The sequence below is a fragment of the Scatophagus argus genome, chromosome 19 (genome assembly GCF_020382885.2).
Source record: "Scatophagus argus isolate fScaArg1 chromosome 19, fScaArg1.pri, whole genome shotgun sequence".
In the NCBI taxonomy this organism is placed as follows: domain Eukaryota; kingdom Metazoa; phylum Chordata; class Actinopteri; family Scatophagidae; genus Scatophagus; species Scatophagus argus.
The window spans coordinates 10587017-10605052 of NC_058511.1; the positions used below are offsets into that span (position 1 = coordinate 10587017).

Below are 18036 nucleotides of genomic sequence, written 5' to 3' on the forward strand. Positions count from 1 at the left end.
GCAGCATTCAGAGACACTGTGAAGGTACCACAGTCACTTAGTGCACAATCTCAGCACAAGTTCAATCAATAATAGAGCCCGACTGATATATTGGCATATTGATATATATCACTATTGTTGTCCATTATGCACTTATATGGGCTGATATATGAACAAACAAAGTGTTTTGCCCTGATTAACTCACCCCTTCTCCATTTGTGTTTTCCAGCAGCAGCTACACCATCGGACATGGCAGACGTGATGAATGAGTTTTTCAGAGGTGAGTCATCATCACACTGTTGTTGGGTTAGTCAGGCGATTGATTAGGAAGATACTTTGCCTTTGATATAGTCAACAAAGACCTTTCAAGTAGAACATGACTTGGTATTAACTTTATTTTGGTACTCTGTGCCACTTGTGTATACAACTTATTGATGGAACCAGATGTTCATTTGAAAGTGGCACTGAGTTGTATCTCAGAGCAGCCGCTGTAGTGGTAATTACCATCTGTCAAGGATCGTACCAATATGTCGACTTTTAGAAAATCCATATGGGATTGCTGTATTCAACCAAATCGGTGAGACTTCCACTTTGACCCAGTGGTTTTGGGGAGAATGGAAATGTGGATGCTGGAAACGAAAAGAGGTCAATATTGTCAACCCATTTTTCCATGATTGTCCGACACAGAATTTCAAATAATCTCATGTACAGTGATACTAATTCTGTCTACATTTTAGTACTTTTGCTTTTGTTTGCCCAATTTGCAATTTGTGTGACCTTGCTGAAATCTCACCTGCACACCAGGTGCTGAGGAAACAAGGAAGACAATGTGGCATCAAGCTGAATGAGATTTTATTTTGGTATTTGTGGCACGAGGGCAGAAAACAACCTGTAATCCCCTTTTGCGTGTATTTTGTCCTCCTGGGTCTTACATCATTCTCATACACAACATTGCAGACTTTTTACAAAACTTTCTTCATCCATCAAATAATGCATAGTCTGGATTTGATGGGAGAGGTGAAGTCACAGCAATAACAAAAGCTGTTCTGCAGTATGACTTCCAATATCATGGCAGCGATCATAACGTAGGAGGCATCTCAACTCCACCTTATGACAGTCACAGACCATACTAATAATAATCATAATACAAAGTATTGTTAAAAAAAAAGGAGAAATAAATACCTACTACCTGCTTCACTGATGCGAGAGATTGGCCACAACACCTCAACAGACACCAGCACCATCCTTGCAATAATAATGGTTGGCTTTCTGCAAAGTCCCATCAGTGGATGTGCTCACACTAATAATGGGATCCAGTAACTTTCCATCCTAGTGGCTATCATGTAAGGCAGGTCTTTCTTTGATCGCTACTCAGTGTTTGCACTGGACACTCTAATTGGTCTTTGATAGGCTTTGGCTTTGATCAAGTCCAGCTGGCACAGCAGCTCCAGACTTCTCAAATACAATATCAGACTTCATCAGTGGTTTTGTCTTTTATCATGAGTGTATGTGTGCACAATCACAACCATCAGTCTTAGAAAAAAGTTTCAGACACCACACGAATTTACCGTGATTTATCCTGTGGTTAGGAGATTTGGGTGAAGGTATGTCAATGATGGCTGATTGTGGATGGCACTTCAGAGGCTCGTGTGGCTTCAGCACATCTCACTGCCCACTTCTGGAAGAAACCATCTTCATTCTTTATTGGAACCATTAAAGCAATGCATTGTCTTTGAGTGGCTCATAAACTGTAAAAAGTTTATAGATTGACTGACTTTTGGAGGCTTTGTTAAGTCATCCCCCCATCCCCAGTTGGATATAATTGATGTTAAGTGTTGAGCATTAACTTAATTAACCATGAGGCCTTTCTTTCTGGTTCCTACTGCCGGGAAGTATTCTAGACGAGCAGGAATCAGATATAGATACAGATAACCTCTCATATGGACAAAATGGCCAGACTGCCAAACTTTATCTGATTAAATGCAGATAAACAACAACAATCAGTATTAGTCAGTCATATTTTCTCTGTCAAGTACACACAGGGACAGAAATAATTGTTTTAAAAGACTAAAGCAGGTACAAGACTGAACTAAATGTCAAGCTACATTTTGTAATGAGGTTCATGTGACAAACTAGTCTCAGCAAGTCCAGAACTCACAGATGAAACTAATTAGTTCAACATTTTGGGGCATAATTGGTGCTTTTAAAATGTGGTAGTGGAGGGCGGTACACAAGAACCTTCAGTTGCAGACAGAGAGAAAGCAATTCATTTCCTGTTTGTTCTCTCAAAAATCAGCCATCTTTTTGATATAAATCACAATGGTGAGTGTGAAATCTATTTTTTGTTTTAAAAAAAAATCATTATCATTAGCTTTAATAATTATTTATTATTAATAATTATTGATATTGATAATAATTACCAATATTGGTTATATTGTAATAATTTGATCAGTGGTCTATTAAGGCTGATCAGAAGATCACACAAGAGTTTCTCTGCCAGCCATTAAAATGCTATAGTGTAATGCAGGAAATGAATACATTTATTTAGATTTATTAATTTATAATATATAAACAGATACATTTCTCGGCTCCAAAAAATACTCCAATTATTATTATTATTATTATTATTATTATGTAGCCTATAAAGTACTATTGATAAGTCAATTAGAAGTCAGTATCATTCATTAAAGAAGGTTTTAGCTTGGATGTGTTACACTTAAATAAAAGAATATTGTGGAAAATTAAACAATGACAGTTTACTTTATTCTCATCTGTTACATATGCAATCACTATGTGCTGCCTTAGACACCGCGAGATTCTCGTTTAAAGTAGATGTAAATAAAGACAAATCTAAGTCTGGGAGCAAACATACAGTATCACAATCACACACTGGCCAAAACACAACCTTGTCACAATTGGCTGATAAGATGATAAGCATTTTTCAGGTTAAAAATAGTTTTGTATGCACCCCCTAAAGCCTGTAGTAATCTGTACCCTGATATTTCTTGTGGAATAGAAGAAAAGCCCCTTTGGCTCAAAATTATGTTCTGGAATATGGTGTTCAGCATTTTGTATGATTTGCAAATCATGCACTTGCTCTCTATATAATAATGTGTATATAACTGTCATCTATGGAGGAAAGTGAGCTGTGGAGCTGTTTGATTATTCAGTGGCTTCATTTGTCTGATTTAAGATCCTCAGGATGTTTTAGTACAAGATCCAAACGTTTTATGATAGGAATTGTTTATTCACAGGCAAAGTTTTCAGTCTTTTTGGTTAAAAATCCAAAAACCTTAGTCTAATTGGCATCAAAGCCAATCATAGACAAAAAAAGCAACTTCCAACAACTCGATTTCTTTTTTTTCTTTTCTTTTTTTTTTTTTAGGTATTTTAAAACCAAAGTGTTGAATAACAATTTTATCTAAAACAACCCCTGAAACTTTTTACACTGGGAAGTGCACTTTGTCCCAAGAAGTTTACTCTCAGCCTAATATTCTCCCCAAAGTATCTACAATTAATTCTCTTAAGCAGTTTTGCTTTTACTACAACTTGAACGTCGCAAGAAATATTAAAATCCCTTTGATGTCGGGCTGATGCTGCCCACAACGTATGTTCCAGCTGAAGGAGTCAAACTGAGAACTGACTGCTGCAAACTTGCCATTGAAGTTAGACGACAGTCTCTTAGGATAGCACACTTTGAAGTTGATTCGGCACATGGGCGTTTATCACATAGTGCTGTACTTATTATTAATTAGCAAGTTTGTATGATGATCTAATCAGATATGAAATCTGTTGAACCTCGGAAGAGTGGTGTCACTATTGCTTTCGGTGCTGGGTTTTACAGCTGTTGCCAGCATGTCAGCATTGTTGTAGTTCAGTCTCAATGATGTCTGAGTTCAGATTGAGACATGCTGTCACAATTCATTGCGGTGGTATAAAGAGACCCTGGTGGTGCGCTGGGAGCACAAAACTAAAATTTGCAACACTCAAATACTTAACATTTAAATATGATGTTTAACTGAGAAGAGGAAACATGTTAAAGTATCAGTTTGTTATATTTGAGAAAATAAATATGAAGAATTTGGGATTTCCATAGCTCGTTTCCATAGCTAGTTCCAGAAGTCAGGGGATAAAATGGCTGCTTTTCCATCTCCAACACAGCATGCTGCAATACCTCAAGGCTAGAGTGTTTGGTCAGTTGACTCAAACAATATACAAAATCCCATAGAGACCCACTGTGACCAATAGATAGATCAAAACCAGAAACTAAGCCTGAGCATGTTTATCAGAGAGGCTCTTTAGATCAGTGCCCTTTCAAAGCAGCTTTAGTTTGCCCTCACTGGGCAATCGAGGGGAATTAGATGTCATTCTTTTTCTGTAAAATGAAAACCGCCTGTTTCTGAGAGTTAAGGCTTTGTGGGCTAACAGTAAAAATCAGCAGCGGCACTGAACGGAGTCCCTTTCTGCACAATGAGGATTATGGTATTAAATCTGCAATAACACACATTGTTGTTGATGTTGTGGGGGTGGATCCAACATATAACAGACTTATTAAAGTATTAATGTGATGCCACATATTTTCCTCTAAGGTTCAAGATAGAAACTTGGAGAAACTGCTTGAATAACTGACCAGATTATATTTACTTGTTGTTGGAGTAATTAGGTTGAGTCGTTTCGCAGACCTTCATTTTTTGAAAACTGTCAGGTTTCTAAGCCTCAACACTCTTAGTTAGTGTTATTATGCTTGTCAAGCTTTCTCTCAGGCACATATGCGGTATGATAACAGTAGCTAATTTGTGACTTGAAATTCTCTGTGGGTTTCAGACCAGTGGATCCTTGATTTCGGACTCAGGTAGATAAAAACCTTTGTGTGTCAAAAGCTACACAGCAGCACAACAAATGGATAATCATTTTGTCAGATAGTAGCATGCAAATCAATACTTCTTGGTCAATGCAAAGTTTGAGAACAAACTTGCTCATATTTCTGTGCAAGATAATGTTCGTTTTTTGGGGGGAGGGGGGGTTTGCCAAGAGCAAATGGACCTTTGGATTCAATTGTAGATACAGACTGAGCATTGGTTTTTCAGGTCTATATGGGACACATGCCTTTTGTATGCATTTGACGCAGCACTGAGAACAAAACCCAGGATGGTTATGATTGATGTCACCGTTCAGTATAATGGTCAAACCATGAAGCTGCCAGCTCAGATGATGAAAGTTAATTATCCAGGCATTCTGGGACATTTGTGGCTGTAGAGGATGAGACTGGACGGCAGGACCTACTGTACAGTAATAGAGACAAGAGACCGAGACCCTGACCTCCTCTGAGCCTTCCTGCACAGGCAAATAGATTATGACGCATGAGACATTATTAGATTTGTCCTTACAAAAGCAGACCTTGCCCTAGGAAACCGCCGTGTGCAAAATACTTGAGAGAACAGTCTCAAGCTCACTTTGCCAACATCCTAAAGCTTCGCTCACAGCTCAACATAGAGTCATTGCTGCTTGGATAAGACTAGAAAAATAGATGCTTGGGCTGTTTTAATAATGTCTGAGGTAAAGGTTTGACCTAATTGAGGTACCAGTGTGCAGGGTTTGAGTGTATTTATAATCATCTCTCTCACATTTTGTGGTAGCCCCCATTGGCCCATTTTAAATTATTCAGCTTTATATTAGGTTTTTGATTATCTTTTCATATGAATGTGAAGAATAATTAATAATAGTATTCAGAACTTTCTTTGGTCACTCTAGTAAAGGTATTCACTTTGCTTAATAATGAGAACTAAAGCTGCAAAGCACACAATGCCTCAGAAAGGTTGATTCTTAGTGTAAGTATTCACAAATATTTACAGAACCTTTTTAAACATTAACAGTTTCAAAAACTGTTCTCATCAATTCAATTCAGAGATACCAACACTCGCTATTTGCTGGCACATTTTACAGAAGGTGTGATGGGATGTATTTCCACTCACCTTAATAATATATTTATATAGTTAATAATTAATATATTATATTGCCAGTAGGGATTAAAGAGTGACTGCATCAGTCATTTCAGCAAGTGCCCAAAGACTATGTTATGAAGTGACAAAGCCGATTAGGAGCTGCAATAATGATGACGTGGAGCAAAGGAAGAAGTCAGGTGTTATAGAGCAGCAAGAGAGGACTTGGGTGGTTAAACACCTTGACACACATCTGACATCTGTGTCTTCAGCCATGTTGTCTTGTCTTAGTCAACACTTTCTGCTCCTGCTCCACATTTAAATACTTTTACTGTGGAGCACCCACAGGAAGTGCAGACCTTTTTAACCAACAGCTAACTGTAAAGTAATGAAAAGATCGGGGAATTTTTTCGGTGCCTTTTTGTTTAAAATATTGACGATGAGGAATGACAAGATGAATTGTAGCAACAGCTTACTGGACAGACAGGTGATACGTTGTCAGGGCGATTTGAACAAACCTCACATCTGCAACTCTACACATTTACATGGCCACACATGTCACACATACCTGCATCACAGGGTTCATTTCTGTGTGGAAGTTCATCTTCATATACCCATCCCCGAAAAAAGTGTTATTATGAGCTATCATGAATGGTGGATGACCCTGATCTTCACATGCAGACCCTCTGTAATTTCAGTTTTAGGGAGAGACATGATGAGCTTCAACACCCTTGATTTTCCTTCTGATTTCATCACACTGATTACTCAATAGTGCACAGACGCTGTTATTAGTGTAGTTAAGCCAAAAATGATTTTGTAGTCAACCAAAGAGGTTCTTAACTTTGAAGCAGCCAGGAAGTGTCTTGGCACCAGCATTACTGTCATGCAAATGTTTATGTCTCTACCAATACTGGGTACAAACTGCATCCTTAAGTTAAAGGCTATAGGACCTCACAAGTGTAGTACAGGACAGTTTATGCATTTTTATGACATATTGATCCAAAGGGGATTTCTTTAATCAGGGGTTGTTACATTACCAGTTGCACAGCATTTACAGTATAAGGAGGCGTTATGGCAATACAAGACAAGCATATGGATCTCTTAAACACCCTAACTTGGTCCACAATCGGATACCGGATTTAATATGATCCTTCAACTAATTTAACCTTACTAAAAGTAAAAATTAAGCTGCTATGTGCAGTATTTGGATTTGTGTAACATTTTGGCATCTTGTAACACCTCTTTATATTCAGGACTTGTATTCAGCTTCACACAGGCAAATGTGAGTTATTAGTGTTTCTGCTGTGACCATTGCTTTATCACTGAACTCTGCATATACAGGAACAAATAAATAGCTAATGTGTACTGAGTTCATTATTTAATGCGGCCTGTGTGAAACATGATTAATGTGCCATTCTAAGAAATATTTCTATATTAACTTGGTGCTTAGAAAGGCTGATAACATTTTGAATCAATGAGAGCCAAATGTTCACTCTTTCACAATAACAAGTTATCCTTGTGAAAATAGGAATAAATCACTGTTGGTGTAATGGATTATGCGGATACCAAGGCAACTGCACTTCTTCTATGCAGACCTGTCAGGTTAATTGAACTCCATCTCTCTGTGCCCTGTGCACATCTCCCCCTGGTCCATTCCCCACCCGGCGCAGGTTAATTGAACCACACAGACTAATGGCTGTTCTCAGATCTGCAAGTAAATGGGTCGTATTTCACGGTCACATGGCAACTTTATAAGAGCATTCATGTCACAGGTGGATGAATCCTGTTTTTTTTTATAGAGCCTTGTAATTGTGGGATAGTCAACCAGTGAAGTGACAATCTTTAACCTCGCACTCATTCAGTCATTTGCATTCATTAAGCTCTTCTGCAGGGTTTTAGAGAGCAGGTTCAATTAATATTCAGGCATATTTTCTGTAAGACACTTCAGTGGAGATGGAGAGATCACAAGCAGCTTTTTCCAAGCCTTTGAAGTGGAGCCAGAGAACAATTTAATAAGAACTAAACATTATTCTCAGCTCTCACATTTTGGAATGTCTAAATTTGTGGTTTTACGCCTATAAAGCAACAACATTTGAAGTGAACGTATAGCAGCATTGGGTGTTTTAATATCAACCAGATCCTTTTTATTTGTTTGAGTGTAAGTCACTGTTTCACAAGCTTTTCTGTGTTGTAGAAACATTACAACCAATCAAATCACTTGTCAGTCCACAGTGTAATGGGGATGAGACAAGAACAGCAAGTTCCACAAGGGACCGTTTACACGTGAACAGAATACGTGCCCTGCAAAATCAGTGTGACTCCACACGTTACATAAAGCTGTTTGTGTAAAGGGTCAGTCAGTGAGGAGTTCTGAGACTGTGTGACACATGGCATTTCAAACTGAAGGATATGAACTTGGGTGATATTGATTTTGCTGCGATGGGAAAATGTAACAGAGAGGGTGACTGTTGAGTTAAACATCAACAGTATGTCTCCACATCAATGATTAGTGCAAAGTCTATAAGATGCTGAAGTACTGAGAAATCATTTGTTTGACGATCATGTGATTGTGACAAAATCCGCACGAGCTTGTCAGACACACTGAAGGGTCTCAGTCTCCCCAGTCAGTATATTCAAACTAACAGTCTGGTCTGTCCCTTCCTGAATCAGTGTTATGTGACCAATCCAGTTTGGACCTCAAGTTCCTCTGGTAGTTGACCACCAGCTCGTTGATATTGATATTGAGCTTCAGATCATTGTTGCACAAGTTTTTTGGTATCATTATTGATAGTCTAAACCTCAAGGAGAGATTGCACGGGTGCTCAAAGGTTGCTTCAAGCTGCCCAGCACACACTTTCAGTACGATGTTGTCTGGCCAACTGGCTATGCAGTCTGGAGAGCTCTCTTCCTACCTTGCTGGCAAGGGTGGGGCATTGAATTGCGAAAGTCCTGCAGTGATTGACCTGCCATGGAAGGGAGTGGGGGGAAGGAGTGATGATGCGATGCCATCCAGTGTCAAGTTAAAGTAAATTAAAAAGAAGAAAAACAAGGAAAGTAGTGAGAAAGCTGCTGCAACAGGCTGCCAGCTGCCCGGAGCCTTCTTGAGAGGACAATAAGGCCGAATAATCATGATTTACCATCTTCACCGAGGAGCAACTATTTATGACAAGTTCAGGGGTTAAAGCTTTCATGTCACGTTGGACCAAGGAATCATCAAAGAAAAGGATTGCAAAGAAAAGTGATGAAAAGTAAAAAATGTGAGATGAGAAGAGAAGAGATTTTTAGAGCTATTACAGTAAATAAAGGGCAGAAAGGTGTGATTAGAGGTTGAGTATTGGTGCTCTTGGTACATCAAAGCTCCCTAAGATAGAAGCTATAGAAAATATAGCCAATATTGTACCTAAAGGGCACAGGAATAGTCATAATTAGTGTTCATTATCTGTCCATCAGAATCCATTGTTTGATATATTTTGAGGTTTTCAGATTTCTTCCCCACTGCTTTTAGCTTCTTTCTTTTAAACATGGTGAAATAACTAATAATAATAAAAAAAAATCACTCTTGATGGGTCATTTCCAGTGCACTGGCATGTATGTCTGTATGGCTACTTAAAGGTCCTTTTCTTCTTCAACAGCATGTTTGCCAGGCTGTAAGGAATTAGAAAGTCTATTGATAATATTGGTACATTGTGTCTTATTAGTATCAGAACCAAACAGAGGCTGTCGTATGGGATGCTTTATGATTTATTTTCAATTACTGTACTGTCAGAAGCAGAACAAAATAAGTATTTTTTCTTAGCCTCCGTGAGCTATTGTTAGACTCAACTGTCTGAAATGACTCTGCATTTAGTTTAAGCAGTGGCATTAGAACAGCAACAAATGTGCCGACACATCTTGGCACAGCAAGGAGGGAGCTCGTTTCTGCCACACCTTTGTTCATTACTGAAAACGTCCACTCTTGGCTTTTGTACCGCACCAAGCTGCCAGCCACAAGAGCTGAGTTTATTTATGCACACTAAAGAGCTTTCATTCCAGGTTTAAAGACAAAGTGTGGCCTTTTCTTCCTGCGCAGTGCTGGTGTCCATTACAGAGAGTCTACAGTATAATGACAGCATGAAAGTGTTGTGGATAACAGATGAAGCTCTTGTCAGGTGTGATGGCCGTGATATGAGTAAAACACATTTTTCTCTCTGCTATATGTCATGATAGTCAAGCTGTTTTAGCTTAGCTGAGGGGGAAATAGCAAACCTTACAAAATCTACCTGTTACTTATTACTTTTGTACTTATTATTATGTTTGTTTAATTCAAGTTTCCAGTGCACTGGCATGTATGTCTGTCCTCTATCTTTATGGCTCATCACTTTTTACTTGTTTGTTTAATTCGGTAAAAATAAAGTGCAAAAACATAATTTGTTGTCAATTTTACGGTGAATTATGTGCCAGGAAGTTTCTGCTCCAAGCCTAGAACTCAATTCTTTAGCCACAAGCACAATCCTCTCCGTAACCAAGTCATTTTTGTACCTTAAACTAAGTAAACTTTAATTGCAGTGATGTGAGATCAGAAAAGTTTCATTTTTTGCAAACAGATTTGTTATATGCTGACTAACAAACGTCAGATGAAAAAACTCCATTAGATTAAAAGATTAAAACCATCTGCTTAATATTTTGCAGGTCCCCCTTGTGCAGCAAAAACAGCTCTGACTTGTTAGGGGAACACAGAACCTCTGCGGGTATTTGTGGTCACCAGGATCAGAATGTTGGTTCCTTTGGGTCCTGTACATTGATGGTGAGAGCTCCAGGAAGGAGATGAGGTTGAGATGTGGAGAGACTGCGGGCCATTGTTGTGGTCCTTGAGACATTGCAGAGCTGATTTTGAAATGTGACGGGGTACAGTGTCCAGCTGGGGGGAAGCTGCTGCTGGCAGGATAAGCTGTTGCCATGAGGGGGGTGTATTTGGTCTGCATTGTTTAGGTGGGTGGTGCTGGTCAAAGCACATCCACATGATTGCCACAACTCAAGGTTTCCCTGCAGAACACTGCACTGTAAACAGATGATTAATGTTATTTACTTCACCTGTCAGTGGTATCAGTGTTGTGGCTGATCTGTGTACATTATTAATTCCATCCATCCATTTTCTATACCGCTTATCCGTCAGCATGGAGAACGTGGAGAATTTGTTGATATACAGTATTTTAATCCCTAAACTCACTCAGGATGCTTCCCTGAGGCTGCTCATGTCCATTTCCTAACCTTGCTGCTGGAAGACAAGTCTGCCCAGACCTTCAGAGCAGCTGCATGACCAGATATAACCCCACGCCACAGCCCAGTGTCCTGTTTCTAAGGTACTACTGCTAATGGTCAAGTGAACCGGCTGCCGTTACGCTCAAACTGGACTTTTCTTCCTCTCGGCTCACTGCGGATGGAATGACCTCCCAACTGCAGACACTTATAATTCCCTGTTATAGCATGAAAACTCATCTCTTCAGGGACAGGGAGCTGTTCACCTCCTTCTCAACCTCTCCATCCTTCTCATTCATGTATCTGCTTGCACCTATCATGCATATGAAATGAAAAACATTTTTCTTAAGTTCACTTTTCATACTTTGGACATATGTCTTCTTAATTAAACATTTATTAATATTAAATGAAAAACAGTGTCCAGAAAATGTCTAAAAAGGATGTCAATATAATGTAGATATTTTGGGTTTTAAGGGATTAATGACCTTTTTCTTTCCTAAAAGATGACCATTACTGTGAGAGCCCTACAACTTTAAAAAAAAAAATCATTTTAAAACTTGTTTGTCCAGCTTCACTTCTCCGTGGTTCATGTTAGGTCGCTCTCTCAGCACGGTGCGTGCCTGGAATAGAAGTCTTCTGGTCTGGAAGCTGCTCTTTCCAACGAGGCTTGCTTGTGTGTCTGGGGCCAAACAAATATACAAATGTCTATAGACTCCTCGGGGGAGCCACTGTAGCACGAACACAATGTGTCCTCTGGCCTGTTGTGTTTAGAAAACAAAGAGAAACCAGAATGTTTCTGCTGCCACTATGAGCAACTTTTTGTGTGCTCTTTAAAAATCCAGCAACTCTGAGAACAGAGGATCTGATCTCTCTGATGGTCGAAGCGCTCTGTCCTAAAGTTGAATACCTCAGTGACCTTTCTGCAGTCTAGATTTTTCACCAAAGGGAAATTGGACTACGTGGTAAAGCCTGTAATCGTTGGAAAAGGTCAATGACATATCTGTGAGCATAGTAGTGTGTATATTTTCCTCAACGTTTACTTTATCTTTCTTTAGGAGGATGACGTATTGGCTCCAGCATAATGGTTACTGGAATACAGAGTAGCTGGAGATGAAAAGATGAGATTTGGAGCAGATGATGTTCTGCTTCAGTGCATATTGAGATTTCAGAGAAAGGTTTTATACATTTGAGGGCTCACTGGCCACAGACCCTCCTCTCTGCCCCATCATGTGCTCACGCACTCAATAATGAAGGGATCATTTTTATTGATCCAGCAGTACAATAACTATCCCAGAGCAACGAGGGACTGAACTAAATCAGAATTTTAGAGACACACTTGAAATGCTTTGCTAACTGAGCTATGAGGGGGTGTTTTAGTTTAGGGCATTTTTAGGCATTCAGTGTCATTGATATCATGCAACTGTAACCAAACAGTTATGAGTAATGTTAGCAATTTGTTAAGTTTAATGTTAAAAACATAACCTATTTGCTGCTATTTTCATTTATATTTTAGGCATCAAAGCTAAGTATCAACTGTACCAACAGTTTTTGTTTCCTAGTTTTATTCACTAAATCTGCATCTGATCTTTACTGACAGGACAGAACATTACTTCAGCCATGTGCACAGCCTCAGATAGTGCTATGGATACATACAAATGTTAACAAAAATATTGTTATTAAATAACTGTAAATAGTGTTGTTACAATAGCTTCTAGCTGCATGGTTTTACATGGCTTGGAGCCATTCGCTCCAGCAGTAGGAGAGCACAGGTGGGCAGGAATTATCTGTTATTAACCAACACTCACACAGATGTGTTTTAACTTGAACACAACAGCTTCATGGAATCCAGGCTTTATGTGAATTAATTTGATCTTTTACATATGAATATATGAGACTTGCAGCAGTTGTTTTTTTGATTTTGCGGGTGGGTTAGTTTTTATATAACTCTTGCTGTTAACTCACCTGGTAATTGAAATGCTTCATGCCATGCTTTGCCTGTTGGTTCGGACCCTCCATGGAAGATTTCATGTATTTCATGGTGAACTCACAGTAGTTAAAACCAGACTGCAGGTAAATGATATGAACACGAACTGACTGTCATTGGTTATAGTGACTGTTCCTTTCAGACTGTTGCTGTACATCCTGTGGCTTTCCTGCTTGGGTCACTGTGATGTGCGAAGTGCAGCGAGGGTTTGTCTGATTTTCCTGATTCTGTGGGATGTTGCCCCTTCGAGTAAACACACGGTTAAACACAAAATATCAGTGCTTCATCATATGAATCGCATCCTTCTATATGTCAGCAGCGGTAAGATAGTGAATATTCACCTGTCAGGATCATGTGAATTTGATGGCTGTGTAATTCACTGTTGAAGGCAGCCAGGCAGGCACTTGGCCACAGAGTTTTAAGATTATATATTACAACATTGACATGGAAAAAATGTGCTATGACATGAGCTGTATCCGTAATATATGAGCAGTTACGGCTAGGTAAACTTCATAAATCAGTATTACAAGTCCTTGGCACATATATTTATTTATCCCCTCATACTGAAGGAGGATGCTACTCTGTTGAAGATGTCATTCTAAGTACATGTTGCCAATCACAGTTGAATGAATACTCATTCAACACATAACACAAGCACGTTTCCTTATCTGATTCTTTTGGTCTTTTCTTTTGCATACCGAATATTAAAAGTAATTTATAAAATGTTTGATATTTAGATACCTTCAATGTAATTACAAATATTTTCCTCGTGTCTAAACCTTTGTTTTGAACCACTATGTAGCTAATGTGGCCATTTTTCTTTAAATAATGTTTTTTCATAAGTACAATATGTGCAATATGTGAATCAAGGTAATATTTTAGTTGTAGTTTAGCAGAGGCAGTGGGATGATGGCTGTTAATTGACACAATCAGGTATAATAAGCACAGGTATAATACAGCATTTTCCTTAACCAAATGTCTGTTTTTAACTTGTTTTGCTCTTGCCCTGAATTCACCATATTAGTTTGCCATGAAGTCAAAGCAGAGCCATTTGGGTGATGAAATCCTAACAAGGTTAGGATGACCATCCTCTGTCGTATGACTAATTTGTTTTTGTTTTTTTCATGACTATTTAAAGATAATACATTCAGTGAGGCGAGCAGCACATTGGAAGACTGAAAAGGGGTGAGAAAAGTAAAATGTGTCAGTGAAGTCCAGTTGACAAAGGCATTTCTATCTATATTTTTTTAAATTATTGTCTAAGCACTAGTATTGATTAACTGGATGTGTAATTATGTTGCCCTAAATTAAAATACTTTAATTAAATGCGTTATATTTTAGAGCTTTATGTTCAGGACGGACAGACAGCTGTGACTGTCTAGGTTGTTAGAGTTTGAGCATCAATAAAATCTCAGTTGCAGAGACAGACGTCGGGCAATGTACTCCCCAGGACTCAGAGTTCAATATTGACTGTCAAAAATGACTCTGATTCACGAGTAATTGGACAGCAAAACACCAAAACCCATAACACCACACGCCCTCTGACCAAGCTTTTACAGTATGTGTGTGCTATGCAGGTGAAGCCTGTCAAAAACTAAACTAAAAACTAAAACCAAATTGTTTTTCACAGTTAGAAATTAACCGATTGTTTTGTCAGGCTTTTTTTTCCTGTACTTGTTTCAACAAATCAACCAGGAACAACAAGATGTGGAAAATACAAATGCTTTAAATCAACCAGTACGCTAAAATACAAAGTGACATTTTGTCCACTAATTGGCCTTTGTGAGTAATAATGTCCTTTGGAGGCAGGGGGAGTAGATATGATGTGGGTGATTTTAGTCACAGTAGTTTTGGAGTCAGGAGGTGAACACTGCTGCTCCACTGTGTGTTACTGTGGGTGCTGGAAAGACTGCTTAGCTGTTTTGCTCCTGCTGACATCCATGACAATCAGTGCAATAAGTCTGGGATGATAATTCATCCCTATTAGAATCAGTAACAGTGAGGTGTTAAAGTGAATTATTTTCACAGTCATCTAAAGCAGCCTCATTAAACTGTAAGAGAAATGTATCCCTGACATCAGACAGCATCTGTATGCTGATCTTAATGGAGAAATGTAAAAAATATTGCACTCTGGAGAAATTAGCATGCTTTAATATTCCGCCCAACATGTCTCAAATCTGCCTCTTCCCTCAGCTTATGATGTGTCATGCTTTGTTTTATAAATCAGTAATTAGCTGTAAGTTACTCTTTGCGACTTGCGATGAGATGATGTTTGTCAGTTGCAGCTTTCGTCTCAAGTCGATGCAAATTAGGTAGGTTGTGTATGAAAAAACTCACAGCTATTAAATGCAATTGTATCACAAAAGCCCAAGGGTGCACCCAATCTAGACAGAGGGGGTGAGCTCGTATATTATAATGCAATTATAATGAAAATGCTTTCTTAAAGTAACCGATATAAAGGGCTGAATATTTCATTGACTATAAAGAAATCGCAATATGGCAAAGAACAGCATTTAATCGCAGGAGCTTTGATAAAGGTGAAATGTCATTGTGGTGCTACAGATCATATTGACCAGATGTAAGGTGCTTGTTTGATTTTTTTTTTTTCTTCTATGAGAATGAAGTGCAAAATTATCATTCCCACTAAAAGCGTTGCCATATCACAAGCACAACATCTGTAAAAGTAGTGGCAATAATCACAGTTAACCAAAAAAATAAATAAATAAAATAAAAGTGCCAGCACAAACATGGCACACAATTAACGATGACAGAATGAGATAAGGTTGGTAGATTTTAAATAATACGGTAACTGCATAGTGGTAGAGAAACTGTGGTAGATTAAAAGTATTTGTCTGTCTCCCCGGTCGTCTTTCATAACCTGATAGACTTCTAGTCTGCAGTAGTGGAAAGTAACCAAGTACATTTACTCAAATCCTGTTACTTCTCAGTTAAAATTTTGCATAATGACATAGTGACTTCAAACAATGTTTGTTTGAAGACTAAACCAGGCTTTTTCACTTGTGACCAATGAATAATGTGGCTTTTTTTCATCATTTACCCTCTAAACTTCTCAAACGGTTTCATTTAGATAACTGTTCGAGGCTCAGCAGTGTCTAACCAAATATCTCAGAGAATAGCAAGGATTGGAGAAAGGTCCAAAATAAGTTAATAGAAATGTAGGTGTCAGAACTTTTGCTTTATCTTCTTTCCTCTCTCATTAACCGCCACATGACCCCTCACATTTATTTTGTCGCCCTTTGGATGGGCATGAGCTCGATGATGAGAACCACTGGACTAAACCAGCAATAAAGTAGTAAACTAGTAAACTAGTTAAAACTAACTCCGTGTTAACCAACTACAAAAGTAAAATGCCATGTTTCTGCAGCATGAGTACTTATCCTTTTATACTTTTAGTATATAAAAGTTGGAAATTTACTTTAATACTACATTAAATGCAGGACTTGTAATATATGTACAATAGTATTTTTACATGAACATATTAATACGTTTACCTGAGTAAATTATGTGAATACTTCTTCCTACACTTCAGGCCAGCAGCTTCTGTATCGTGATTCTGCATCGCCATCCTTGCTTGAGTCTTTGTCCCACCTTTGCCACATGTGTCAAAGTGATGTGGACGTGCCGACTACCCGATTTAAGTTTTAATCAATAGAGCTGACGGAATAAGAGAGTCTCCCACAACGGGGTTTGAATAAACAAGTGGCGTTCCCCTCACAAGTTCGGATTCACCCGTACAACTTTTACAAAGTTATAATCTCAAGTGAAACGAGTGAACTTTAAGAAGCATCAAGGTCTTTCATAATCAGCCGCTTTTGTATCTTTTCACAGGCCATACTGATAAGCCAGAACTGTTGAAATAAAGGTTCAGAAAGTCACTGCAGAACAGAAAAGCTGCTCTATCTGCTCTATCTCAAGTTTTGAGAAAGCAGGAGTGTGCACAGATATTCCTGAATGTGCGTTTATATATGCCAAGAAGCTATCTTCAGTAGGTAGTTTATAGATATGGCTGAGACTGAAGCCAAGTGAGCTGATTGCAGTAGATCCGGATGTTATTTAATAAGTTTGCTGAATTACCTCACGTCACGTTCTCCTTTATCACATCCACTCTCCCACATGCTCTCTCTCTACTCGCATGCTCTTGTGCTGAAATTAAAGCACAACTGAAAAATAGCTCCGTTCTAATTATGAGCTTTGCCACATGGGAATGTGCTGAGTGAAGCATGCACGGGTATTGTCCTGTCCAATAGCTGATTTGATATTGTTAAAAAAAATAGTGTTTTCATAGTTTTGCTTAAAGTAAAGTAAAATCTTAATTTCAAGTGCCCAAAATATTAAATTAGGGATGTAAAACAGGCTAGAGTTAAAAATAGATAAGCAATACTTGAATATTGTCTCAGCATAACACATGTAGTTATTATTCCTTCGATATGCCTTAGCTCAATCTGCAATCCCTGTCCTTTATTGAAAGACGAGTTTGACATCTTGGGAAATATGCTTATTTACTTTGTTGCTGAGCGTTAGATGAGGAGATTGATACAACTCTCATGAATAAAGTTTATTATGATTATTACTTTACAGTAAATATGAAGTCAGCATTTGTGGCCTGTTTGCTCAGCTTTTGCAAAATGACTGAAAACGGGGAAACAGCTAGCATGGCTCTCTCTGAAGGTAAGGAAATCCTCCTGCCAGCACATCTAAAGCTCATTGATTAATAGTATCTGATTAGTGTTTATTATATTTGGGTTTATTCTCAGCAAGGAAGCAAATATGCATATTTGTCAAAATGACAAATTATAAACATTTACCTTCTGTATAGCTAATTATTGCTAACACTTCATTTTATTGTTTATTTTTTAGAACACTGTAACATATACATCT

General features: G+C 38.3%; 1 protein-coding gene across 2 annotated transcripts in view; it reads left to right on the top strand.

Annotated features, from left to right (window-relative positions):
• The first annotated feature begins 206 nt into the window (after positions 1–206).
• baalcb (BAALC binder of MAP3K1 and KLF4 b) overlaps positions 207–18036 on the top strand; it is a 37031-nt gene continuing 19201 nt past the window's right edge. For both annotated transcript variants that reach the window (XM_046373721.1, XM_046373724.1), the window contains exon 1: positions 207–259. The gene's annotated coding sequence lies outside the window, so the exon portion shown is untranslated. The remainder of the gene's footprint in view (positions 260–18036) is intronic.